This window comes from Chrysemys picta, chromosome 4, assembly GCF_011386835.1.
Source record: "Chrysemys picta bellii isolate R12L10 chromosome 4, ASM1138683v2, whole genome shotgun sequence".
NCBI classification, from domain to species: domain Eukaryota; kingdom Metazoa; phylum Chordata; order Testudines; family Emydidae; genus Chrysemys; species Chrysemys picta.
The window spans coordinates 68,920,357-68,948,331 of NC_088794.1; the positions used below are offsets into that span (position 1 = coordinate 68,920,357).

The window sequence follows — 27,975 nt, forward strand, 5'->3', positions numbered from 1 at the left end:
TTTACCTTAAACTGTCCATCAATAGTCTTTCTTTACCTTCACTATTCAAGCATATTTGTTTACACTCAACAATTTTTCTACTTTTCCAATAAGTGTCCATCATGGGACCTGATTTTCAATCCTAATTCACGTTGATGAGCAGTTCCTAATATGAACAGTTCTACTGACGTCAATGGGACTTCTCATGTAGCTGTTCAGCATCAAAAGGAATGGCTGCACTGATGGGTGTTTATGTCCGACATTGTCTATGTTTCTCATTCATGACATTACTCTTTATACTTCCTTTTTTAATCCTTTTTTCCCTGTTACATCCTGGTGTACTTATAACCAGATGATAAACACAACTCTTGGGCATATATGGATTTAGTTTTGTTCACTTTTTATTTCCCTCCGTGCTCTCTCTCCACTGATTTATTCTCCTTGCTTTCAGTCAACACTTCATCCTAAATTTCCTCTGTTATAACTAAATGCCTTTAATTTTGCCCTTTTAAAATCCCAATTACAAATCTAACACAGTAGCATCAATGTTTCCCCACCACTAGAATTACAGTCTTACCCAAGGAAATACTCAAAAGGATCGGTATTATTTGGTCTCAGACAGTCAAACGTAACACTTACAATTATTATAAAGTTAGCTCATGCAGTTACCATAAGGCCTGAGTAAAGGGCAAATCATAGATGCACTACCCAAGTAGCAGACCAAGACTGAATTATATCTTAGATACACATTTCGATCTCCACTTCCCGCTTGCTCCAGGGAGCAAGTAATTGCATCAGCCGTTCCCTGGTGCAAATTACTTCCCCATCCATACTGGCTCAGCTGTGCAGTAATGGCCTCTTAGCAGCTGCTCAATGCCCTTCTGTGCACAGACTGACAATGCGCACACACACCAAAGTGATCCTTACTCCCATGGCTCCTAAATGAGTCTTCTGTTGTTACAAACAATTATTGTTTTATTTTTCTAAGCAACTTCCAAACAAATGCACACTTTGAAGCAGGCACTCAAGGTTCTCTATAACATAGTAAATGAAAAGAAATATGGTTAATACATTATAATAGAAAACTATCCTGTAAAAATTCAAATATATTTGTGTATTAAGAGATTTGAATGATTTTTTAAATGCTTTCTGATTAGTTCTCTATTTATTTCCAAGGGGGAAAAAAACATCCCAGGCTTTCATTTAATTCACAGAGATATTCCAGTAATGATTCTATCCCATTATGTAATTCCACTTCCTTCTCTTCCCCCCGAGAAAAGACTTCACAACAGGGCTTCAGATATTGTAAAATGTTTTTTTTAAAAGTGCATCATTTTATAGGAGCAATCTATTTAGGATTTTGTGGGATTAACTTTCACTGGAGAACTGGGAAAAATATACAACTTCTAGTAATATTCAGGTGCTCAGATACTCAGGGATGAGAGTGGTATAGAAACCAATATAGAATAGATTGGAATAGTCCATAGCTGCGTAAAAGTGGAGGTCAAAATCTCCTTGTAGTGGGGCAGTCACCCCGCTCTGGCCCTGAAAGGATGAAAGGCCAGTCCTTGGAGAGGGCTGGGGCTGAGAGTCAATCATGACTGGGCTTGAGGCAGCCAGGCTGGGCCCTATGAAAGAGCTGCAGGGCCAGAAAGCAGAGAATCTCTCTCTAGCTATGGAGAGAGAAGGACCTAGCTGCCTGGGACAACAGAGGGTACCTGATGCAGAGCAGTGCTGGGGAAAGGCAAGAGGAGCTGAGGAGCTCCAGCCTGGCAACTCCCCAGGCTGAGGCCTTGTTTAAGGCCTAAAAAGGTACCGAGGTTGAAGAGGTGTAGCCTGGGGATAGGCAGAGGCAGCTGGTCCTACCCCCTTGCCAGTGATGAGCGACCAGTACAGACTGCAGTCTGCCCCAGAGAACGGGGGCTAGATGACTGGCAGTAGCCAGTGAGCCAAGGTGGGAATAGAGGGCTAGGGGTTCCCCTGGGAGGGGAGACCCATAGTGTGGGGATAATGGTGGGGCAGAACCCTGAGGTAAAGGGTACCCGGGTCTGGGAGAGACATGGGCGCCTGAGGCAGGTGAGACACTGGCCAGCAGATGGCGCTCCAGAGCTGGAATTGAGCTAATTCCCAGATGACCAGCAGGAGGCGCCGCAGTGGTGAGTGCTCGATCCGCTACACTCCTATACTACAGCAGTGAGTTACCAAAACTGTTAGGTAAGGGACAGTATTAGTTACCAAAACTGTTAGGTAAGGGACAGTAAGGGACAGTTAGGGACAGTTAGGTAAGGGACATTAATTTAGTCCAGTACTACTCCAATATTACTACCATCTTAGCCATTGATTTATTCTAGCCTGTAGCTAAAATTTGAGCAAATTAGAAGTAAATCAAGGAAAAATTTTAAACTGATGTATTAGAGAGGACTGATGTAATAAAATAAAATTGTTCAGCATCACTGTAATTTCAGTTATGTCTTTTAATGAACTCTAAGCTTTAATAGGCTGATAAAATGGTAGTCATTAGCCAGAGTTACAACCATATTCAAATCAACAATTTAAGATAAATAAGGTTTACCGGTGTAAATAAGTAATATCCAGCTAATTGGTCAAATACTGTATAGTGGAATCAATAGCATGAAGTCTCCTATTGATAAATTTCTTATTGGTTCCACATAACGGAAGTTTTGGCAGTCAAGGCTATTAGTTTCTGATTATTTTTTCTCCAAAAATCAGATAAATAGGAGGAAGAAAACGGTTTTCTGGTACACAAGACAAGAGCAAGATAAAGATGCCATTATGATTCTCTCTAAAAATTCAGCATCTCAAATATTCCTTCTGCTCGTATGTCTGAAGCACTAACATTAACCTTATTTTGTTTGTATTACGGCACAGTGACTAGCCTTTCCAGATCAGATCCAGGACCCATTATGTTAGGCATCACAAACACATATTAAAATAGACAGTCTCTGTCCTGAATCGCTTACACCTAAATAGACAATACAGATAGAGAGAATGGCAAAAAAGGCATGGAAAACTGAAATAATTTACCCAAAGTCATATAGCAAGTTACTGGCAGAGTTGGGAACAGATCTCAGGTCTCTGGAGTTCCAGCCTAGTGCCACACCCACCAGAACAGAGTCTCCATAAACTTCTAGATCAACTATAGTTCCATATTATCTTCCTCCTCCTCTTAGGTGATTATTAACCCAAGACCCTTTTCATAGCCAAATTCTTAGCCTAGAGTTAGTAAATAAGAATTTGAGTAGTGTGTTTATGATTTTTTTATCTTGTGCTTGTGAACTGTGCTGGATTGACAGCTCTAGTAGATGAAAATATTTTGTTATATAAGTAGCAGGCACAGCCATGTGAAACTGTTCTCAGCTGATTGGACTTTAAAACTATTCTGTGCTTTAAAAGCTTGATGCCAATACCAGATGGGAGTTTTAAATATGGGCCCAGTTCTTTTGCATGTAAAATTCCTATTGACTTCGAAAGGATTTCCACGGATGGGACAACTAAATCAAACAAAGTCATTGCTCCGCAGAATTTACAATCGTAGTTTGTAGTCAGGTGGAAGATACAAACAAAGTGTAAGGAAGATAACAGTGAAACAGCTAATTTTGCATGGTAGTCAGGTAGACACCTGCCTAGCCATGGTCATCAAGCAGTTTTTTTCCAGGCATCATGGAAGAGGTTAATCTTATTCTCCATATATGATATGCATAGTATCAGGTTTAGTATATTACCTTCATGCTAGTCTGATCTGAGGAGCAGAGTTTTCTGACACCACTAGTATTTTTCATCAAATTATATGAATGTACTTTCACAATTTGAAAAATAACAAGGTACTTGAGCTTTGATATTTTTAGCTAGAGTAAAATTATTTAGTTAACTACAGCCATTAGAAACCACTAAATAAGAACCATCAAGTGGAAATTATGAACTGTCAACCAACCACAATATTCTCATTTCAAGTCATCAGACTGGAACAGATTTCAAACGAGTTCAGTTTCACTGTTGCATATTGAAATTTTGTTTTGCATTATGGCATCCTAACACTATGGGCCAAATTCTATCCTCAGATACACAGGTGCACCACTCATTCATGTCAAAGGGGGTTGGGTACATACATTTATCCAAGGAGCAAATTGCTTCCATGAGTGGAATTTCAACTTTAGGAATAACCTGCAGATTCAGTGGATGTCGTTAAGTTCTGTATACCCCAGTATAGTTCCCACTGAAGTTCTATCTGAGAGCAGAATTGTTTGTGGACCTTTTTTGTTCACTGCACAAACGTTGTGGTTTGAATTGTTTTTGTTAAAAGCTAGACATGATTTAGATACCATTCACCCCTCCGCCCCCATAAGAAAGAGACCTATAAGAAGGGGGTGGGTTTGCTTCCTGCTGTACCATTCATAGAAGCCCACAAATCCTTTCTACCCATCAAGCCAGTCACTGTATCCCTTCCTTATGGAGTACCTGCACTGGACATCCGCCCCACACTTATATAATGAGCTGCAAACATACAGCCTACCTCTCTTCATGCCACATGGCATCAAAGCCTTCCCCGAACCGGCTATGGGGAAGGTGAACCCCCGCCCCCAACTCCACCTATGCCAATTCCATCCCAGTCCTCCTAAAAAGGGGTGGCTAGAGCAATGCCCACAGCAGGTCTTGACCAAACCTGATATTTCACCACCTAAAGGGGAGGGAGGGTGGGTGCAGCCTCCATCTGCTCTGTGTAAAAGGCAGCTTCACTGTACGAGGTTACCCCTTTCAAACGCTTCTGCCCATCCAGTTCCCAGGGGAAGAGTCAGTGTTGCCACACTGGCTCCTTGTCCCCTTTTACAGCAGTTTGACCTCTCCCCCTCCCCACCAGCCATAAAGCATTGCTCCCTTCATTTGGCCAGCCAGCCAAATTCCCCCCACTTAAAGGTGCAGTGCAGTCAATTGCATTCCAGTGCCTTAAGACCATCCCTCCTGAGTCTGCACTCATTTAGAGTGCATTAAGTTAAAAAGGACTGAGACTCAACTGAGATTTGAGTCTCAAACAGCACTCATGCCAGAGTAGCACAGTGCAGTTATATCTTCTTAGGGGAAATAATGGAGAACTACTTCAAATGTGTGCGTAGATCATTTCACCTCTTTATCCTTCCAAGATAGATCAAATAAATTCCTTGATTTTTATGATATGGGTTTTTCTTTGAATTAAAAGAACCGATGGGATGGGATGGAGGACAGCATGGAGGGAGAGGGTAGGAATGGATGCACTTGATTTATAAGCATACAAAATTTGCCTTGTGGTGCTTTGCCAAAATTTCCATTCCTCTTATAGCACACCATTAATATTACTTACTGCCCATAGGTGAACACATTTCAGTAATAAAATCCACCCTGTATATCTGCAGAACACTTTCCCCTGAACACTGGTAAAAAACTTACACTGATGTCAAATGGGTTTTTTCCTGAAAAGGAGTACAGGGTAAGGCCTGTGGTGTATGAGGAAAGTGTGAAATTTCTAAAACACTTTAATAATAGCACTTACAAAAGATATGGCAAGCTATTTCCCCCAATGGGAGTCTTTATTATCTAGATGGCCTTCCTATTAGTAGAAATTTGGCAGTAAAGCTTAAATCTTGATTTAAAGGGCCCAGGGATTTAAAAGCCCCACCTCTTCCACTTGAGGCCCCACCCCCCAGCTCAGGACTCCGGCGTACCGGTATCTCTTAAGTTACTTTCACCCCTGAATACACATATTAGACAAAATGATGCAGGGCTTTGACATGGCAGGCCAGATTCTGAACTTGCACCAGTGAGAATCACGGTAACTTGGCTGAAGTCAATGGGGTAAACTGCAGTCAGAATCAGGCATAGTTCTTATTTTCTACTTTATTTAGCTGTCGTGAAACATAAGTGTTTTCTATTTATTTATGGTAAACACATTACTAATTTACAGCACAGCAATTGCTTACCGTAATTAGTGAACTGATAGGAAATCTCCTGCTATGTGAAATTTCTCTGCCATCCACAATATCTGTCAGGGAACAGCATAAGTGTATAAAACCAAAACTGAGTACAGAATCTCTCTCCAAACTGTGGAATTCCACAAACCTGGATAAAATCAGCCTAGCAGAAATTGGATCTAGCGGGGCTGATATTTTCATAGGCGATCATGTACAAATATATTTGATTAAACCAAACACTGGTGCTATTCACTTCTTCGCATATAGTTCTGAATAGGCAGAGAACATGGGAGGTTTTCCTATCATTTGTTTGCCCACTCCAGTGATTCACATTTTCCTGTGTGCTAGAAACAAGTCATTTGAATGCAAAGCACTCACAGGTTTTTATGTAGCGTTGTGATAGATTCAGTATACCATTGTATTTATTAAAGTGGCAAGTATAATGTCAGGATTCTCTTACAATCTTTGTCAGTATGTAGATGTGGGGAGCTAATTTTGAGATGTCCTGTTGAGGAACACATACTACAGACAAAGATGTGGGCAAGTAACCTCACTATTTACAATATCTCTTTGCCTTTAACTATGAAATCTTGCCAGCTGCATGGTCTAAAGCTGCAAAATAGATTTGCTTCCCATCCCTCCTCCTCAATATGACTATATAGTACAGAAAATTAAAACTGGACTTTTTCAGTGGCAATTTATTTGGCAGAATCCAATCCATTCTCTGTTCAGTTGTGCTTAACACTCTGCCAGGCCCAATTGTCCTCTCCACTATCATAGATAGAAGGGAGCAAAGTCTGGAATGACCCATGTTTGGCAGTAGAGGGAGAAGACAGAAAACCCTAGAAACTTGAAGAGGTTGTTTCATAGAAATAATGCAAGTTCAGGGCTCTAACATAGACTACATTGGGAGCTAGGGGTATGATTCCCAGCTGGTACAGACACTCATGCTATCTTTCATTGATCTAGCATGCTAAAAATAGTCGTGTAGCTGCAGCAACAGAGAGCTGTGGCACAGGCTAGCCATCCTGAGTACAAACTCACCTGAACCCTGTAGGTACATATTTGAAGTGACTAGCCCATGCTACCATGCCCACATTACTGTTTTGATCATGCTCAGTTCATGATCTGTCACAAATATGTTTATGCAAGATGGGAATCACACCACTAGCTCCACATATAGACAGAGCTCTAAGGACAAAGATGGAAGGAAATAGAGCCAGGGAGAAGCCACTTTATGCAACATTCTCTCCAGAATTCCAAAATCTTTATGGGAATTAGTACAGCTAAAAGCAGTATTAGATCCACTTTGCAGCTTCTACACACACGTCTAAGGAGACGGAGGTAATCTGCAGCTGCAGTGGGAGGTTCAATATCATAGGATAAGGAGATACCTGCCATGGATATGGAGTGGCCCATTATCCACAGTGGTTTCTCTCTGTGTATTTCATGGATCTATGCTGTTGACAGGGTTCTTCTCCTTCCCACTCAGAAATAACCACTTCCTCTGGAGAATGTAAGGGAAACCCCACAATTAGATCCTCACAGAGTTGACACAGAGATACTTTTCTGTCATGGGGACCAGTGTTGCTCAATCTATGGCTTAAGTGAGTACTTGGAATCTAAACAATTTTCAGTGAAAAGAACAGGAGTACTTGTGGCACCTTAGAGACTAACAAATTTATTAGAGCATAAGCTTTCGTGGACTACAGCCCACTTCTTCGAAAGCTTATGCTCTAATAAATTTGTTAGTCTCTAAGGTGCCACAAGTACTCCTGTTCTTTTTGCGGATACAGACTAACACGGCTGCTACTCTGAAAATTTTCAGTGAATCTCACTTACCATAGTGATAGATGAATTCTGAAGAAGGAACCTCTCCCTACCATTCAAATATTATATTTCTATGATAAACTGAAGTATGGAGTACAGCTGGGCAAAAATGTTCATATGAATAATTTATTCACTGAGAAATGCAGACTCAAGTTGACCAGAACTATTCACAAATTTGTGCTGAGTTTGCTGAATAGTTTCAGCTGACCTGAAAAAGTCAAAATGTTTAATAGTTATAGAGTCTGGGAAAGAGCAAGAAAATAACAACTGCCTGGCAGTGAGGGCACTCATCTAGTGTATGGAAGACTATGTGGAATTATTTTATAAATAATTATAAAAGGTGAAACTGCTTAAAGACACAAGATAGAGAAAGCCCCATACCATAATATCCCATAGCCCAGTGACTAGGGAGCTCTCATGAGTGTGAGGAACCAGAGTTCAAATCAGTTTTCTGCATCAGATAGAGGGGGAACTGCAATTGGGTCTCCCAAATCCTTGGTAAGTAACCTAACTACTGGGCTAAGAAATGCTTCTCCTCCTCCTCTCCCCATTTCATGAATCCTCTTCCTTGTCAAAAAGGCCTGAACACAGAAAAAACAAATCGTCAACAGGAAGTGTTTGGTTTCAATGTTACTGAAACATTCTGACTCAAAAGATTTGATTTTTCAATTTGTCAAAAAATGTCATTTGTGAGTTACTCACTCTCCCCATTCGTCATAACTGACAGAGAACCAAAAAAAAAAAAAAAAAAAAAATCCACTATTTGCCCAGCTCTAGTGTGGAGGTGATAAGCAACTTGAGGCCACTCCCCAATGGTTGGTTGTAACTAGAACTTTTTTCTATCTAGTAGCTTTGTGTTGCCCTACATGCAATTGTTTGATGTTCTAATTCCAATTCCCAAAACAGTTATCCACCTCTGGGGGTGGGGGGGTAAACCACTATGACAACTGAAGAGGCTGGGTCTCTTAAGGTGCTTCAAACTAGGCTCTAAAATGTTGAGTTATCTAAAATCACTAGTCATTTCTGAAAATTTTGGCCCCGTGTTTGAAAAATGTGCCCATTGTAAGGGTGTTGCCCTTTCAAAAAAATCCAAGAGCAAAACTAACATTTCATGGATTCCACTGCTCAGGGGATTTAATCAAAAAAGAAAGTGTATAAATAATTATCACTCTCTTCTTAAAATATGCTCTTTGCAACGAAGGAATTCTAGATCATAAAGTAACTTGTACTTTTGAAAAAGTTTTATCTGAAAGTTTTGCTTGATAAAAAATGAAATTATTTATCTACTTGGGGCTAAAATGCAAGCCCTTGGCTACCTTACAGAAATTGTACCAACTGCAGCTTCTAGATAAAATGCCTGAACAGCTATGGATAATTTTTTCTATAGTCTTACAACCTGTATCTTAGGGCATGTGATTTTGTTGCTCTGTATAACCTCTCTTATAGAAAAAAATATTCTTGCCATCAGCAGAGGTCTAGGAAAAAACACTTGTAAAAATGTAATAAAAGTTCTCTGATTGGATATATAAGAACACCTGACACTCCTGTTGGTGTTGGAATGAAAAAGAGATACTATCTTTACTTTCTAATTTTTTTAATTGTTATTAATTTGACAAAATGCATATATTTAACCTAGAATTTAACTTGGGATGTACAGGAAAAAATCTCCTCTCAATTAACATTCTTACTTGATGCTAGCAAGCAAAAATCAGTGCGTATCCAGACATCATATAGCAAAGAAGTGGCTAGTTTTCTTCCTTTAAAGGGAGAATAACTAAAATTTGGGAACCTCATACATCTGCACTTTAAAAGACTAAACAGAACTTTAGCAGTACATTTAGAATTCAAAAAACACTCATTTTAATTACTGTCTTTGAGAGCCAAAGGTCTGTTTTCAAAAAGCTGCAGGTTTAGTGTGCTCATGCACAAACACACAATCAAGGCAAATCTAGTCAACTCCAATACAGAACCCAATACTTATAAAATAAGCCTATGGTTCTCTAATAAAAATCTATTTCAAATTTCTTGTAAACACAAGAAGCCCAATCCACCAAAGCCTTGAACCATTTGCAGTCATGTACAGCAGCTAAAGTGGATGCAAAAAGCAACCAAATCAGAATTCTCCATCCGCTTACACTAGTGGAAGCATTTTACATTCAACTTTGCATAGATATAAATTACTCTACAAGGAACAATGAATCAAGGATCAGACCCAAGAAGAGCTTTGCACCTTTAAACTAATCAGAAGCAGGTTCTCTCTAACTCTCTAGCTCCCTGTGGTAGCTGAGGTTTCTTAACCTGAAACTGAAAAGAGAAAAAGGAGAATGCAAGTTGCCAACCTGGAGCAAGGGGCCAGGTGCAAGGCTTGAGTCCTGAACCAAAGTCAGCAAAAGTCAGGCCCTGCCACAAAACAAACACCTGCTTATAAATTCACTGTCCAGTACCATCAACTTGGCAAAAAAAAAAAAAAAAAAACAGCTAGCATTGTTAAAGACACAGGCCCTCCTAAGTACTAAGCACAGGGTATTCATGTAAGCACATTCCAGAATGCTAGTACAGATACAACCCAACAAAGTTATGGCATAAACACAATAACGTGAGATGGTACAGCAACACGCTGACCCTAGGCAAAATAAGGAGAAGAGGACAGGATAGGATGATGGATAAAGATGTTTTGTTCAAGCAAGCAGGTATAAGGTGTAGGGTTGGTAACTACCAATGTCATGTGTGTAATATGTAACTTGTTTGTATCAATGTATAAAGGAGAAGGTATAGGAGGGCATTTCTGTCCCGCCTAAGGGGCAGTGGAGAGTCCCGCCGCTGACTGAGCTGGTCCATTGTAAGGGACACAAGTCTGTTAGTGTACCTGTAGAATCTATGGGGCACTAGTACTGTGCTTCATTGACAATAAACCGGCCGAGTGCCTTTGCCACTGAACTGAGCCTGTGGCCTTTCTGGGCAGTTCCCTCAAGGTCTGCTGAGCCAGTTAGCTGCGCAGAGCTAGGACGGCATATGGAGAGAACACACACAGACAACACGCATGCCAACTGACAATAGCAGCAAGACAACAAGAGTTCAGATTAATAACTCCTTTTGTAGATTTCCTTTGAATTGGTCACTGACAGTCATGATTCTAAGGTATTCATTTACGAGGTATTAATAAAGGGAGATGGATAGATCCACAAAGTATAGACTTTCAACACCCTTTTTTAGTTTTATTGAAAGCACTGATTTTAAACTTCCTTGGTGGATTTCTTTTACCAAATTCTCTGCATCTTAAATAATGTAGCAATTTCTCACTTATTATTAATTTAAAAAAATTCAAGGTGAATGGCTTTATTTAGCATGTCTCTGATCAATAGTTTTCTTTGTATTTGTGGTCATTACTTATGCCATCTGGCTTGATGTGCTCATTAATATATACAAAATTCTGTTACATTATTGATCTTCTAGTCAGCTGCTGAATTTCATCTCCTTGATATTGTCAGTGTTGTAGTCTCATAGTTCGCATTTCATTGGTAGTTTAGAGAGAACTGGTTGCCAAATTTGATGAATCAAGCTTGTACCTATGTTGTCTGACATGCTTGTATACTCCAACCTTCCTACCTCGTTCCTTAATGGATAACAGCACACCAGGATATCTTGGATTTTAGTACAACTGTCCTTTTAGTTTATCATAGGTAATTTTGTCTATCCCAAAATACTCTTGCCAGAAAGCCCTGTATCCAGAAAACCTATGAGCAAATTTCTGCTCTTATTTGCCTTTTTGTAAATCTGGAGTAATTCTACTGACTAGCATTAATTGATTTTACACTAGTATAACTGAGATCAGACTCTGATCCTACCATCTCTAGATAATGCCACCAGAAAAATTTGTCACTGAGTGTATATAGCTTTGTCACTGTGGATTAAGATGGACTATATCGCCAACTACTTTCCCACGTAATGCATTATTTACCCCCAAAAAAGCCATTTCAGGGGAGGTTTGGAATGTTATATATATTATCTATCTTTAAACTGCTGCTGTATCAATATGTAACCTACTGTTATCTAGTTCTATTTTTTAATGATATATCTTCCACTTCCAATCATTCCTGTCTCTTGTATGCACTTGATAATCTTATTCTACACATCACAGTATCAGATACCAGTGAGAGAAATTTCCTACCCTTTGTTACTCCTGCACTGTCTTTTACAATTTGATTTTTTTTACCATGCTTTAGACCTAGTTCCTCTTAGCACCTGGGTAATATATTATTCAATGATCCATGTGGCATACAAACCAGCAATATATCCTACAGTTGCCAAATAGAATAGAAAGCAGCAGCCATTTGTTGCATTTTACAATATGCATGCTCAAGGGATGGAGAGTGGTGGGTTTTGGGAACAATACCCTCCCATGCTCCCAAACGTAACCAATAGCTTCCTAATCTAGGTTCAAACAAACAGCAGGAAATTCAAAAGCTTGCTGTCCTGAATGTGAAATGCTGAGGGAAAGCTTTTTACAGCTCAAGGCTATATGCTTCATCTTGTGTTTATGGCTATAGTTACTACTCTTATGCAGATTGCACTGATAAACTTAGCTACATGTTGAAAGACCTAGGTGTTGTACTGTTTGGCTATAGGACAATGCCAAGTTAACTCCCCTCAAACAAATTCCATCTAAACAGAGCTTTGATGATGCTGAAGCTTTGGCATAAAGTTTCAGCCTTGGGTATATTTATAGGAATTCCATCCTCCTGTCATGTTGTGGGAAAGCCTGGGAGCTATTTTTGACATAACACTTTCCTTTGGATGTCACAATTAACTCTGCATTCAAGAGGCCACTTTCCAATCTACTGATGGAGTACTTGTTTTTCATTTTTTTGCTCTATGATTATTAGTTGTCAGTTAAATCCCATCTGTCTCTTTGCGGTCATGAAGCACCCCCTCTCTCAAGATGCAAGACACCACTTGTGCCAGCAGGTATGAATGGAGTTTAATTTTCTAGGCTCTTTAAGGCAGGTACTGTCATTTACTATATGTTTGTGCTGCATCTAGCACAGTGGGGCCCCAACTTCATTGGCTTCTAAGCATTTTCAGGATATATTTATAAATAATAAAATTTAAAAACTGTTCAATATTCCCTACCATGAGATGTTCAATCTGTGGATTTAAATGGGTCAGATGGCTTGATTGAACTTTCAGTAAGTGTGTAAACATTTGGTTTTATTCCAAACTAGACTTGAAACACAAACTATTCGTGATCGCATTGATCGCATGCTCCTCGGTAATTCTGTGGGATAAAACGGAGTGAAAACCAGCTAGAGAGAAAGGAAAGCTTTTAATTAATTGTTTTTGACTGATAATTTCTTAATCTGTTTTATTAAAATATTTTAAAATTACTTCACTGCTAATTAAAAATGAAAATATTTAGGGCTGAATCAGGACGTTTTTACTCCTGGATATCAATGAGATCAAACAACAGAAAGTACTGCATAAGAAGCATGTGGGAATCGTGTGTTAAAATGGGGAGCAAATGAGAAGATACAGTGTGTGCTTATATTAATTTAAAATCTGCTATAGTACAATAAACTTTGGATGTTTCTTTGTCAATAATAAACAGTACTCAGATGAAACATAAGATGCAGAAAACGTTTTTAAACATATGTTCATCCCTCTCTATTTATAGGAAGCTCCTGTATCTGTATATATCGAACTACAGAGAGATAAACTATTTTGGCCATGACATTAAAAAATGTTCAGCAATAACTAAAATCTGATTTTGTTACCTTTCATCCTCAAATAGCTCAAAAGAAAATAGATGCTTACATCATCAGATGAAGTTGTACATGTTTTCTAATGGAAATAATTAGCCAGGCAAATTGCTTATTGTAAACAAGGCTTGCACTGTTATTTCATTACATGTTATGGTTGAATATCTCAATCTGTGTGTATTTTGGTTGTTCGGATTTATTTTTTATTTCCTTGCCTAGCAATGTTTTTTAAATTTATCCCTGTGGCATCTCAGTTTATGTAGGAGTACAGTTTAGCCATCGGTGCATTTACTTCACATTGACAAAGAGAAACAAACATCAAGCTGACAATGTGATATCCTCCACAGGGTCCCCCTCCCCCCCCCCAAAAAAGTGCTAGATAGAAGAGCATTCCCATCCCACCGCTTCTGCCAGGCTTTTTATTTCTGAGTAGATGTATTTTCCCTCAAGAGACAGGCAGGAAGAACATTAAAATGGCAATGCTCTCCTCCTTTGTTTGGAAAGGCTTTTAACAATAGCCAGTAAAGACTTCAGTGGAAAGGCACCTGTGGAACTTTTGCTTACAAAATAGAGCAATAAGCTAAGGAGATGGCTGTGTTGGAAAACTAATTGTGAAAGGAAATGCTGATGATGCAGATCATGCACTTTCCTCAGAAAATCCAAAAAGACCTTTAAAAACAGGATTCAAAGTATGATCCTGAAAACAGAAGTAGCTGGGAGTAGGGCTCCTCTCGAATAGTAAATGCTCATGCATGTCTACAGTGCAATTAGACACCTGCAGCTGGGTGACTTGGGCTCGGGGACTGTTTAACTGCAGTGTAGAAGCTCGGTCTCGAGCCTTGGCTCTGGGACCCTGCAAAATGGGAGGGTCCCAGAGTTTGGGCTGCAGCCCGAGATTGCATGTCTAATTGCAGTTAAACAGCCCCTGAGGTCAAGCCCCGTGAGCCCTAGTCAGATGGCACGGGCCAGCTTCAGGTTTTTAACTGCAGTGTAGACATACCCTTGTAGTGCAAAAGAATAGGAAGCCTTTTTATTTTATTTTATTCATAAGGATTTCAACTATGAGACAACCTTGATCTCAAAAGGTTTAGAGCTAATGTCTTTTTGCCAAGATTGAGGGAAGGTAGCACTGAATTATTGCTATGCCATAACCACTATTCCTTACTTCTGAAAGAATATGGTACAGTACACATAAAGTGTACCTACTGCAAGTTAACTCTTGTAGTTGCAGCTGATTAATGTGATAACAAATACATACCTCTGTCCTTCTGTAGCAGCTTCCATCTCCAGATCTCAAAGCACTTTACAAACAAATTTAATGAAATCTCACAAATAGAGCTGGTCAAAACATTTCTATAGAAAAATGACATTTTGTTGGAACCAAACCATTTCATGGAGACACATAGATTTCACCAGGAAGGTTTCTCTGGTCCTGGGTGGACTTTCTGGTCTAGTCCAGAGGAGGAAAGAGAGAGAGAAAGAGAGAGAGAGACTGGAATTGAAAACCTAAACTTCTCCATTTCCCTACAACTTTCAAAAGAGTTTGGTTTTGTTCTATGGTTAGTCTGACCATGTTTCCCAAAGTTGCCCAAGCCTCTCATCCAAGGCCCCCCTCCCTGTGCAGGGTTGGCTTCGCTGCTTGCCAGAGGCCTGCCTGCACCCCGCACAAGGTTGCGGCTGGCATTGCTGCTTGCACCATTGCCCCATTTCTGAGCACTGCTTCCTCCCCTATGCCCCTGCCCCCTGCAGTGCATCACCACTCATCCCCATGCACATGCCTCCACACCCCACTTTTTTTTGACAAAAATAAGCATTTGTCCCATTTGCTCTTGCCAACTGATCAAGTTGGCAAGAGCAAACAGGACAAATACCCACTTTTACCCAAAAAGTTGGGACAGCTGGGACAGGGCTTTAAAAAGGGACTGTCTTGGCCAAAATTGGATGTATGGTCCCTCTATCTATGGTCAGCTCTACTACTCCCAACATTCTTTGAGGCTCACAACATCCCGCGATGCAGAGAAGCGTTATCCTTACTTGACAGACAGGGAAATTTGATGCTCAGAGCAGTTAAGTGACTTGTCTGAAGACACCCACCCTTTATGTGGCAGAGCCAAAAATAGAATCCCAATTCTTAATCTGTATCAAGAAATACCACATGCTTACTCTTTATGCAAGACAAAGCTACATGTAATATGCAATTGAGACTCCTCTAAATTACAAACGTTAGCAATGTATCTGTGGAGATGTGGTGACTGCAGCACTTCTGTCATATATTGGTAGGTGCTTCTGCAATGGGAGTGGTATAGAGAAGGAAGAACTAGGATTCCCATTGGTAACAAGGCAATTGGTTTGATAAATATGGATTTGCTGGTATAAGTTAGAGTGAGATACAATTCACAAATAATGGAGATCAGCATATCAATTTTGTATGCTTCTAATGAATTTTACTCAGTGCTGAAAAGGAAGGCAAAATAACCCCAAAGTCAATGACAATATGCCCTGGAAAAAATGCCTTCCGACCCCAGACCTGATGATCAGTTTAGCCTTGCACATGAAGAAGAATTACTATATTCTGTATTTGACTGAATAGTGTTAAATATGATAGTTGAGTATTTGCTATTCTTGAGTCTTGGACAACCAGCAAATCTGTAGCCTTTCTGTTCCTAAAATGGCATAGTTGAATTAGTGGGAACCAGAATAGAAGGAGGTTGAGGGGGAATGCCGCTGATAATGACACACTGGCAGAAGTTTATTATAATCTTTTTATGGTTTATACTAAAATATATGTTCACATTTGTTGACCTTGATAATGGACCAAGAAATCAGTGTTAAGCCAAGGTCTTACACAGATCTTTAAAAAGAATTAAGAAAGGACAAGAGTGAACCTCATCCAGAGAGCAAGTTCAAGTGTATGCAATTTGTGTTAAATGTAAAATGTCTCAGAGTGCTAAATAAGGGAACCTATTTTATCCTTTCCTGTTTTATATCCTTCATTCGTTCCCCCCCCCCCTTACATTTTAATTGGAATTGGAGATGCATATTGCATGGGAGTCTTGCACAGCAGCAGGGACAGAATCCTAATCAAATACAATTCAAAATGTATATTGAAATGGCTTTGGGCTAAGGTTCTAACCCATTTGATCATACTTGGAGTAGAGCGGGGTATAAGTCATACAAGACTGTTGTTAGCATGTAATATGCTTTATGGTTCTGCAATTACATTGTAAAAGATATCTTTGCTGTTAAAGTGACACAAAGACATAACTTCTGTATTGACAGGAACCCTGCTGAGATGGTGAACTTTCTTTTCAACTGACATATACTCAGAAGAGATTTTCAGGAGAGTCCCTCCTTATGCATTTTGAGCACCCTGCGTTCCATAATATTGGCAACTGCTGTGTTATCTCCTTATAATAGTGAGTACTCAGAGCAGTACACAGAAGTCTGATTAACAGTAAGTATTAATGATGGGGGCAAGCCCCTAAAATGGAAATTCAGCCTCCCTCCCACCCCTTTTTTATTTTTAATTTAGGACATCACTAGGCTCAACAAAATTGAGTTCAATAACAAGGCATTTTAAAGTAACACAATTTAAGGTCAGATTTCCTCTTCAAAGAAAGCTTTTCCACCATAACAATGACACTCACAACACTGACACCCCTGTTTGAGCCCTTAACCTCTACCAACAAGGAAGAAAAAGGAGGAAATTAATCAAAATTGAAGAAAAAAAAATCTCAAGAAAACACAACCCCAACCCCAAGCAGAGTTCTGACCTCCTCAAAAGAGAGAAGTTCCAGAGACTTCATGAAGTGCACTAGGGACTTTGCTGTTGCTATTGATTTTACTTGGAAGGCACTTAGACACTATAGTGATGTGTTGCAATACAATACCCTAAGATAATTATTGTGATATGCTTAGTCACCTTCACTTGCACCATACTCCACAGCCAACGCCATTGGCTTCAGTCTAATGAACAACCATTCATACTGTCAGTATTCAGTGAAAATAAAGGTAACGCAATATGCCCTTACTAAAAGCTTTACAACATTTTATTTTTTAAAACAACTTTCATTGTTACTAAAACCCTTTGGTAAAATGATTTTTGCCAACAATGTTTTCCAGAGAATTTGTGCCACAATATTTTGGTATATTGCCACAAAGACTGTGTCTGAGAGTAACATTTCTAGCTAACATTGCTTGGCAGGATTGTACTGCTTACATGGAGAAAATATAAAGTGTTTTAGTTACACATTCAGGTCCTGATGTATGTAAGCACTCATACAATATTACTATGATATAAGGGAATTCTGGCCATTTACCGTATACATTTGAGACAAAACAATTATTCTGTCTTTGCACCAAAAAACTTCAGGAAATGTTAATGTGAAAGTTAGGATGATAGTATCAATACTAAAGATGTCTTGTTACTCATCAACACCTCATTGTTCAATTAAAACTAGTAATGTCATATGCCTAAGTGGTCATTATGCTCTTATGATACATTAACATAGAGGCTAAGGATCACCACCATAACTCATCTGCCCAAGTCTTTTCTTATGCAATTCCAGATTTGTGACTGACAGGAGAGACCCCCATCTTACTATTCCAACTGCAGAAAAGGGCTTGTTTTCCTCAAACATCCAAAGGTAAAGTAGTTACGTCATTTCATGTGTTTTTTGTGCTGCCAAATTTGGGACAGAAATATTTCACCCTAGGATTCAAGTGACTTTTTTTTATTATGTTTTCTGAACTTATATTGGAAACCCAGAAGTTGGCCAACACATGCTAGGAAGGGTCAGTTACTGGGGAAAGAAACTATGCATTTTCTTTACTTTAGTGCATTTAAAATTTCCTGTTGTAACTTTGCTTTCTTCTTGCATTTAAATACTATGTGTGTTTTGTTGAATTCAGATGTGATCTATGAAGTGTACCTTGGCAAAGCTGAGTGTGCACAATTTTTAGTACTTCACTGAAGCAGCACCATGAGCATTGTGGTTTCTGTACTGTCTGCACCATAGAATATCAGGATTAGAAGGGACCTCAGAAGGTCATCTAGTCCAACTCCCTGCTCAAAGCAAGACCAATCCCCAGACAGATTTTTACCCCAGTTCCCTAAATGGCCCCCTCAAGGACTGAACTCAACCCTGGGTTTAGCAGGCCAATGCTCAAACCACTGAGCTGTCCCTCCCTCCCGCCCACAATCATCACTGACCCCTAAATTGACTATAAGGGCCTTATATAATGTACACATACATATTCAAGTGGGCCTCTTATTAAATTATCTATTTTTTTAAAGTTATAGGTTTATCCCCATAATCAAATAAGAAACTTACCTAATCATTTGTAAAAAGAAGAACAGGAGGACTTGTGGCACCTTAGAGACTAACAAATTTATTAGAGCATAAGCTTTCGTGGACTACAGCCCACTTCTTCGGATGCATATAGAATGGAACATATATTGAGGAGATATATATACACACATACAGAGAGCATAAACAGGTGGGAGTTGTCTTACCACCTCTGAGAGGCCAATTAATTAAGAGAAAACAAACTTTTGAAGTGATAATCAAGCTAGCTCAGTACAGACAGTTAGATAACAAGTGTGAGAATACTTACAAGGGGAGATAGATTCAATGTTTGTAATGGCTCAGCCATTCCCAGTCCTTATTCAAACCGGAGTTGATTGTGTCTAGTTTGCATATCAATTCTAGCTCAGCAGTTTCTCGTTGGAGTCTGTTTTTGAAGTTTTTCTGTTGTAATATAGCCACCCGCAGGTCTGTCACTGAATGACCAGACAGGTTAAAGTGTTCTCCCACTGGTTTTTGAGTATTTTGATTCCTGATGTCAGATTTGTGTCCATTAATTCTTTTGCGTAGAGACTGTCCGGTTTGGCCAATGTACATGGCAGAGGGGCATTGCTGGCACATGATGGCATATATCACATTGGTAGATGTGCAGGTGAACGAGCCCCTGATGGTATGGCTGATGTGATTAGGTCCTATGATGATGTCACTGGAATAGATATGTGGACAGAGTTGGCATCGGGGTTTGTTACAAGGATAGGTTCCTGGGTTAGTGGTTTTGTTCAGTGATGTGTGGTTGCTGGTGAGTATTTGCTTTAGGTTCGGGGGTTGTCTGTAAGCGAGGACAGGTCTGTCTCCCAAGATCTGTGAGAGTAAAGGATCATCTTTCAGGATAGGTTGTAGATCTCTGATGATGCGCTGGAGAGGTTTTAGTTGGGGGCTGAAGGTGACAGCTAGTGGTGTTCTGTTATTTTCTTTGTTGGGCCTGTCTTGTAGGAGGTGACTTCTGGGTACTCGTCTGGCTCTGTCAATCTGTTTTTTCACTTCAGCAGGTGGGTATTGTAGTTTTAAGAATGCTTGATAGAGATCTTGTAGGTGCTTGTCTCTATCCGAGGGATTGGAGCAAATGCGGTTATATCTTAGAGCTTGGCTGTAGACAATGGATCGTGTGGTGTGTCCTGGATGGAAGCACCATCAACCTCAGCCTAGATCAATCCACACAAGCGGTCCATTTCCTGGACACTACTGTGCTAATAAGCGATGGTCACATAAATACCACCCTATATCGGAAACCTACTGACCGCTACACTTACCTACATGCCTCCAGCTTCCATCCAGGACACACCACACAATCCATTGTCTACAGCCAAGCTCTAAGATATAACCGCATTTGCTCCAATCCCTCGGATATATATCTCCTCAATATATGTTCCATTCTATATGCATCCGAAGAAGTGGGCTGTAGTCCACGAAAGCTTATGCTCTAATAAATTTGTTAGTCTCTAAGGTGCCACAAGTCCTCCTGTTCTTCTTTTTGCGGATACAGACTAACACGGCTGCTACTCTGAAACTAATCATTTGTGGTTTGTAATTAAATGATCATGAGAAAAGGGTTACTAATGACTATGAAATGAAGATTATAAAGAACTGCAGTCACAAACCAGGTCACATTCTCGTGTAATTCCATAAGAACTTCAGGTGACTAACTTTTTCAGTCCTTCCACAGCCAAGACTCCCATTAGAAAAGAAGGAACTATATCATGGAAAGCTTTGGATTTGTTTTAAACCCTGGAAGAGTAAACAGGACTTTTATGCCATTTGCTTTACTTTCTACAAGCTGCTGCTGGCATCTCTTCCTCCCCCTCCTCGAAAATGTCAAATAATAAGAACCCTGCTGTCACTGCACCTGTCACTCTCTTCCTCGCTGTCAGTTACTCAGCTTGTTTCAGAACAACATGTCAGCAGACTGGAGATGCAAAGCTATGGGGGTGGAGGGGTTCTATGCAATATGGACCCTATTCTACATATCAATGAGCTAACTTCTAAAGATGCTGCCAAAATCTCCCAGGTCTGCAAAACTGGTTTGGTATCTCACATTTTCCTACATTACCAGTGCGTCTATGTGAATTTGGACTGTACACCATACAAGAATATCTTGTTAGCTCTAGTAGGGTTTTAGGAAATATAGAGTCGCAAAAAATGAATATTCAATTTTAAATTAATCCCAAACTTTAATTTTAAAAATTTTGTTTTTAATTCAGCTTGAGGTAACAGTGAAGAATAGAGTCACTGACCATTGTATATAGAAGGCTCACTGATTCCAAAATGAATACAAACACTGAAATCAGTTTAGACTGAATTACTGCAGTAACACATGAGGAACATGGGCCCAACCCCAGGAGGTGCTGAGTGCCCTCAGCTCCTTTGAAACCACTTTAAAAAGTATGGAGAAGCAGAAGATATAGCAAAGGGCAACCAGAATGAGTTGGAGCCTTGAAGGACTTAGAGAGAGGCTGGAAAAATGAAGTCTGAATTCTTTGCAAAAGACCTGAGAGAGAGCTTGCTGAGGTTCAAAAAAATATGAAAGAACAGAAATAATAGGTAGCATAGGACTATTTGAACTTATTTCAAATATAATATCCAGAGGACATAAAACTAAAGATATGTCAAACCCCAACGGAATTGGGTCAAATATCTCTCTCTCACACACACACGTGCACGCATGCGAATATAGAGTAGTCTTCAGAACACAGCAACTGCAACAGTATGAGGAGTTAAAAATGGTTATTGGGCGAACTGCTATAGTACTTCAGCACTTGAGTGAATGGAGATTGTATGAATGACAGAAAATTAGACTGGTTTCAGAGTGGTAGCCGTGTTAGTCTGTATCAGCAAAAACAATGAGGAGTCCTTGTAGCACCTTAGAGAATAACAAATTTATTTGGGCATAAGCTTTTCTGGGCTAGAACTCATTTCATCAGATGCATGGAGTGGAAAATACAGTAGCAGGTATAAATACATGAAAAGATGTGATTTGCCTTACCAAGTGTAAAATCAGTCTAATGAGACAATTCAATTGACAGCAGGATACCAAGGGAGGAAAAATAACTTTTGAACTAGTAATGAGAGTGGCCCATTTCAGACAGTTGACAAGAAGGTGTGAGTAACAGTAGGGGAAAATTAGCATTGCGGAAATGAGGTTTAGGTTTTGTAAAAACTCAACCACTCCCAGTCTTTATTCAGGCCTAATCTGATGGTGTCCAGTTTGCAAATTAATTCTAGTTCTGCAGTTTCACGTTGGAGACTGTTTTTGAAGGTTTTTTTGGTTGAAGAATTGCCACTTTAAGGTTTGTTATTGAGTGACCAGAGAGATTGAAGTGTTCTCTTACTAGTTTTTGAATGTTATGATTCCTGATGTCAGATTTGTGTCCATTTATTCTTTTGCGTAGAGACTGTCCGGTTTGGACAATGTACATGGTAGGGGGCATTGCTGGCACATGATGGCATATATCACATTCGTAGATGTGCAGGTGAACGAGCCCTTGATGGTGTGGCTGATGTGGTTAGGTCCTATGATGGTGTCCCTTGAATAGATATGTGGACAGAGTTGGCATCAGGGTTTGGTTCCCGGGTTGGTGTTTTTGTTGTGTAGTGTGTGGTTGCTGGTAAGTATTTGCTTCAGGTTGGGGAGCTGTCTGTAAGAGAGGAATGTCCTGTCCCCCAAGGTCAGAGTGAGGGATCGTCCTTCAGGATAGGTTGTAGATCCTTGATGATGTGCTGAAGAAGTTTTAGTTGGGGGCTGTAGATGATGGAAATAGACTACTTAGACTATTTCCTATGTCCAGAATTCTAACATATGTAAGTTTGTCTCTTAGGAAATGGGCAGACATGGTTTAAGTAACTGAGATCCCTCTAATATACATCATTAAAATTATCTTGTTCGCATATAGCATTTTTCACTCAAGAATTTCAGAGGTTAACAAAAAACGAATATCATAATTTTCATAATTGTAGAGCTGGGTCAAAAAAAAAAAGGTGAAGTCAAGGCTGCAATTTTCAGGTTCAGATGCCTATAGTTTGGTAATAAAGTCTACATTTATGCACCTAAAATTGGATGCAATTCTTGTGTTAGGGCACTCACGTTAAAAAATTTGGCCTAAGTGACTTACCCATTAGTATTACTGATTAGGAAGCAAAGAAAATGTAAAAATAATTTAATACAACGCTCAAAGTGACTGACAAAATTATGAATGGAAAAATGGTAGATAATTTGACTCAAATGAGTGGCCATTGGCACAAAAATCAGAACACACTCAACTGCTCATAACTATTCCACCAGAAAGGTTTTTTTTTGTTTGTTTGTTTTTTAATTTCCCCACTCTCAGGAACCAGGGCCTGCAGCAGAGCCAGTTTCTGAGCAACCTAACAAGCACAGCTGGCCTGTAGAAGGTTGCCTGCCCACATTGCCCGCTTGTTAGGAAAAGTCAGCAGAGTAGCTTTTAAGCCCAGCAGCAGCAGTTCAGTGGCTGTTCAAAGTATTTGCCTACAGCCCCTATGCTTGTTCCCAGTCCTATCCCTGCCTTATACCAGCCTTGACACCAGCCCTGCTTCTGCCTTGCCTCACTTCAGGTGACCCTTGCTCTGATTCCAGACTTCTGATTTCAGCTCTAATCCACAATTCTGGCAGCTGGTCTCTGAGACGTGGGGCTCCTAATTCCCGACTGCTTCTCTAACCATAGGCATGACCACCTATGACCCAGTCTCTTACCCCCTCCATTTTAAAATCTCTCTCCAAATCCCTCTTTGGGACTGATGATATTTTCACTTGCACTCAGTGTGCTTAGAGTTCCAGGCAGTGTATGGTCGTGACGTAGACAAAGGTGGATGTGACGCTGTGTGGAAGCTTCTTTGTCTCTCTGTGTGTCTTGTAACAGGTTTCTTTAATGAGTGCTTCCAATTTTAAATGGACTGATTCTGTATATCTTAACTGCTTCAAGGCTTTGAGTTGACTCTGAATCTTTAGAAGTGTGCCCATTGCTATTTATCAAAAGGATAATAAAACTTTGAAGAGCTGATCAACAATAATTGGAATTATATAGGAGTCCAATTAAATACAAAAAATCTAAAGATGTTCCTCAAAAGGTCCAAACATTGGAACAGTAAAAATGGTCAGTACAAGGAGAAACAGCAGCTGAAATACAAATGGCATTAATATGTCTACCTCAAAACTAATGAATCCATGTAAAAATTTTAGGCCAGATGATGGTAGAATTCCATGGGACTTTAAAGGATCTTGCTTAGTACTTGGGCCAAGGTCATTACTCACATCCTCTGTCAAGTTATTGTTTACAGTTCCTTAAATGCATCACAAAGACTGGTTTCCGGGTTATAAATAGGTGAATACTATTAGTGGTTTGGAGGGAGATTTTCAAAGGTAAAATAACTTCCACTGAAGGGCATTTATACCTTTGATAATCTACTTTATTGCAGTCTAGTCATGAGACTTCTGCTTCCTGGGCAGCTCACATACACCATGTCCTGTAGGTAACTGGTCCCACTTAGCTCGGTGCTCACAAGTCCCAAATGTCGACCCATGTATTTATGGTAAGGAGGGAGATGAAGCAGCTGTGATTGTGGCTAATCTTCTACCCTTCTTTGAAGCACTGCCAAGACCTCCAAGTCAGCCACCATTGCAAAAGGATATTTTTCTCACACTAAGATAATAATCTAACAAAAATATTGACAATGGAATGAAGAAAACAGCTCACCAGATAGGGTAGAGAAAAATGACATCAAAATGAAAATATCAAAATACCAAAAGTAAATATCAAATGTAAAAACAAGCAAACAACAAAAATGTGCTACACAAAATGCCAGCATTGAGTGCCATTTCTGCCTTGGGACATGTCAGTGTAGATCTCTGTCTCTTATGAAGTTCCATCTTTCATGTGAGTTTTCCTGTCTGCATTGGGAATACAGTATTGGGAATACACTTTACAGTACTATCTCCACAACAGACAGAATAAATCATACAAGGAATTTATTCAGCAATGTTCACCTCTTTTTTCGGTTTTCTTATTTGAATTTTTTTTTCAGATTTATTTACTCCATGGTTTCAACATTTGTAATACAACATTTGAGCTGTGTTGCTTAGTTGCGACTGACCATGTAAATCAGACAAGATGAGATTCTATGCTGCACCTCTGAGAGGTGCAGCCCAGGGCTAGAGGAGGTTGTGGTGGTGGTAAGTGGTGACCCAATCCTGGTCTGCTCCACTGAACTCTGTGTAATCATGGCCTGCTCCAGAGTAATTTTGATGGCCTGAGCCCCCTGTCTGAGGGTATGTCTACATTACTATTGGAGGCATTATTGCAGCCCATGTAGCTACGCCTGAGCGAGTTTGAATTTAGCTAGTACAAGAATCAATAGCAGCAAAGCCGCAGCTGCACAGACTATACAAGATTGCCTGGGACCTTGGGTATACGTACCCAAGCATCTAGCCCATGCTGAAGTCCATATTGCCATGGCTTCACTTCTGTTGGCATTCAAACTAGCTAGATTAGGTATGTCCACATGTGCTGTAATCACACCCATAATTGCAGTGTGTGGACCTTCCCTAAATTACTGTAGCCTCCCCAGGGTCCCCTAAGGCCTGCAGTGCTGTTGGAATCTCTACAGGGCTGTGGCCCCAACCCGGCACACCCTTCCCACCTCCAACACATGGCTATGCTGGGGCTAGCGGGGGCATCCTCAGGAGGCAGCCTTAAGACTATTTCCATAGTGCCTGAACAGGTGAATCCTCTTCCAGGTGGAACTGGGGATTTAAAACTCACTTATGCCACTTCAGCTGTTTGACTGGGTTTGAAATGGCTGGAACAAAGATGTGGATCTTATCCATGGTATCGTTTTTCTTCATTTCCTTAAATTGCATTAGATTAACTCCTATAAACCAAGTTTCTGGTGAAAATGCTCGGGGGGGGGCCTTTAAAACATATACTGTATTTGAGCAAACAAGCTTGAATTTGTTTTCCACAACAAAGTGCACACCTGGCCAAGGAGAATTAGTTTAAAAATTTATTGAACTATTTGCTTAATATTTTTAATGGAAAGGGCCAACTGTAATGGGCACTACTCTGCAAAATAAAGGGTCATTGTAAGATTCCTTATTTATTGTTTCTCAATGACTTCTCAAACAACTGTGCTTATGTATAACAAAATGTGGGGATTTTTTTTTTAAGTGCTACTACAACCTCCACTTCAGATTGAAGTCAATTTGGGTTTTTGTTTTTGTTTTCCTTCTCACACATTGTCAGTGTTAACAAAAGTTCTTGAGACCAAATAATGGCATCAATGAGGGCCTAATCTGGAATGGGTTAGCTCTGTAATCAGAAACAGGGGGGGAAAAACCTGCTTAGTTCCAAAGACTTAGAAGGTTATGAAATAAGTTCATGATAAAGATGACACAAAAGAATAGATTCCAGTTCACTCTCATTTAGCTATGTTGGTTCCACAGGACTAAGTGAAAAAAAAGAAAATGTTGGCCATTAAAGTAATCACATATTACTGGACCATAGTGGGAGCAGATGTGGATCCTGACTTCAATGAGCTTTGGATCAGGTCTATGTCCAGTAAGAAGGCGCCATTTTTAATAACTCTGTACTTTATTGTGATATGTTTTTCAATGTCTATGACTAAACGAGAAATTATCAACAGTAAGAAATATTGTCACTCTATTCAGTTTCTAAAGCTATAGTAATGGGATTTCATAGTAGTATAAAAGAATGTGATCTGGGTTCATCATATTTTTATTTAGCGTTTTTGTTAGACAATCAATGAGGCAGTTTTTTTCTAGAATTACAGTAGAAGTTGTCTACTATAATTTTATCTTTGATAAGATTACAATGATAGGTGAAAGGCAACTATGCCCCTTTAGGAAAGAAGAGTTGTAAATACAGTGCTTAAATGGTTTTCTATTCCCTAATTCACTCTATTAGACATGCTTTGTAATTTTCATCCACACAGAATGGTTCCTGATTTGCTTATTCATGCTCATTTTGACCTGATCTACATCAGTCTTTAAAAAGGTCATCCCTTATTTGAAGTTGCCTGACCAAGCCTTTTGCAGCATCTTCCAAAATAAATGAAAACTGGACTTCAAAGGAGGAAATAAGGAATATCGCTTCTTCTCTCAATAACATCAGATGGACAATGCTGAGTGATTTTACATCCTGAGCTATGAGAATGGGGTAATTCAGATAACCAGAGATGTAAGGGATGAATTATTCTGACCTCCCCTTTGATAAATTGCAGATTAGAGTGTCCAGTGGACTATTTCATTAGTACTATTTAGGGTAGAATTAAGATGATTTGTTTTTAATGTAAAATATTAAAAGGAAAACTCATGAATAGTCTTTATTTATATGTGTCCTTTTTGCTTGTATCAAGATGATGGAAATCTCAGAAAATCAATAGATTACACAAAACTACCGCCATTTGCAACTGAAAGCTTCCAAGAACAGCTCACTACATTTCCTCATCAACAAATCCAAACCAGAAACCGAATCCTGATTCAACTTCAGACCTGAACCTCTGATCTTAACCCAACATAGAGTCCAGGTACATATGTGACTACGACATCCTTGGTCTATCTCTATTCATAGTATGGGAGCCCTTCGGGGATTATATATTCTAGAGTACAAATATTAGGAAATCCTCACTTCAGTAGAAAGTGATGAACATATAATCAGATGTATGCAGCCTTTCAAACAACTGTTACCTATTTCTACTATTGTAAACCCAATTGTGACTAGCACAGCATTTCTAGTCCAGGTAGTACAAACAAGCACTTTCTACTTCAATGTTTTCCTTAAATCAATATTTTTGACCAAATTCTTCTGCAGCTATGATTTACACCTGGAAAGAAACAAAGAGTCTACACAGAATTTTGGAGGGACCCCAGGTTTCAGAACCCACGCTCCAGCTTGAGACACAACTTTAAAGTGTTGTCTATACAGCTATTTCTAGAGCACAAACATGAGCCTCACTAGCCCAAGTCTGTTGACCCAGGCTGAGAGGCTCACACCAAAATGCTGCATAGACATGAGATTGCTAGTGCTTGTCAAAGATGATGCTAGTGTCACATGTTTA

General features: G+C 39.6%; 1 protein-coding gene and 1 long non-coding RNA gene across 5 annotated transcripts in view; one reads left to right on the top strand and one right to left on the bottom strand.

Moving 5' to 3' along the window:
* Window positions 1-27,975, bottom strand: part of LUZP2 (leucine zipper protein 2) — a 458,345-nt gene that overhangs the window by 291,082 nt on the left and 139,288 nt on the right. The window lies entirely within an intron of this gene.
* On the top strand, window positions 12,421-27,963 carry LOC103305946 (uncharacterized). The gene is made up of 4 exons (XR_508506.4): window positions 12,421-12,734; window positions 16,805-16,979; window positions 18,094-18,171; window positions 26,851-27,963. It is a non-coding gene; the product is annotated as an uncharacterized LOC103305946 (long non-coding RNA).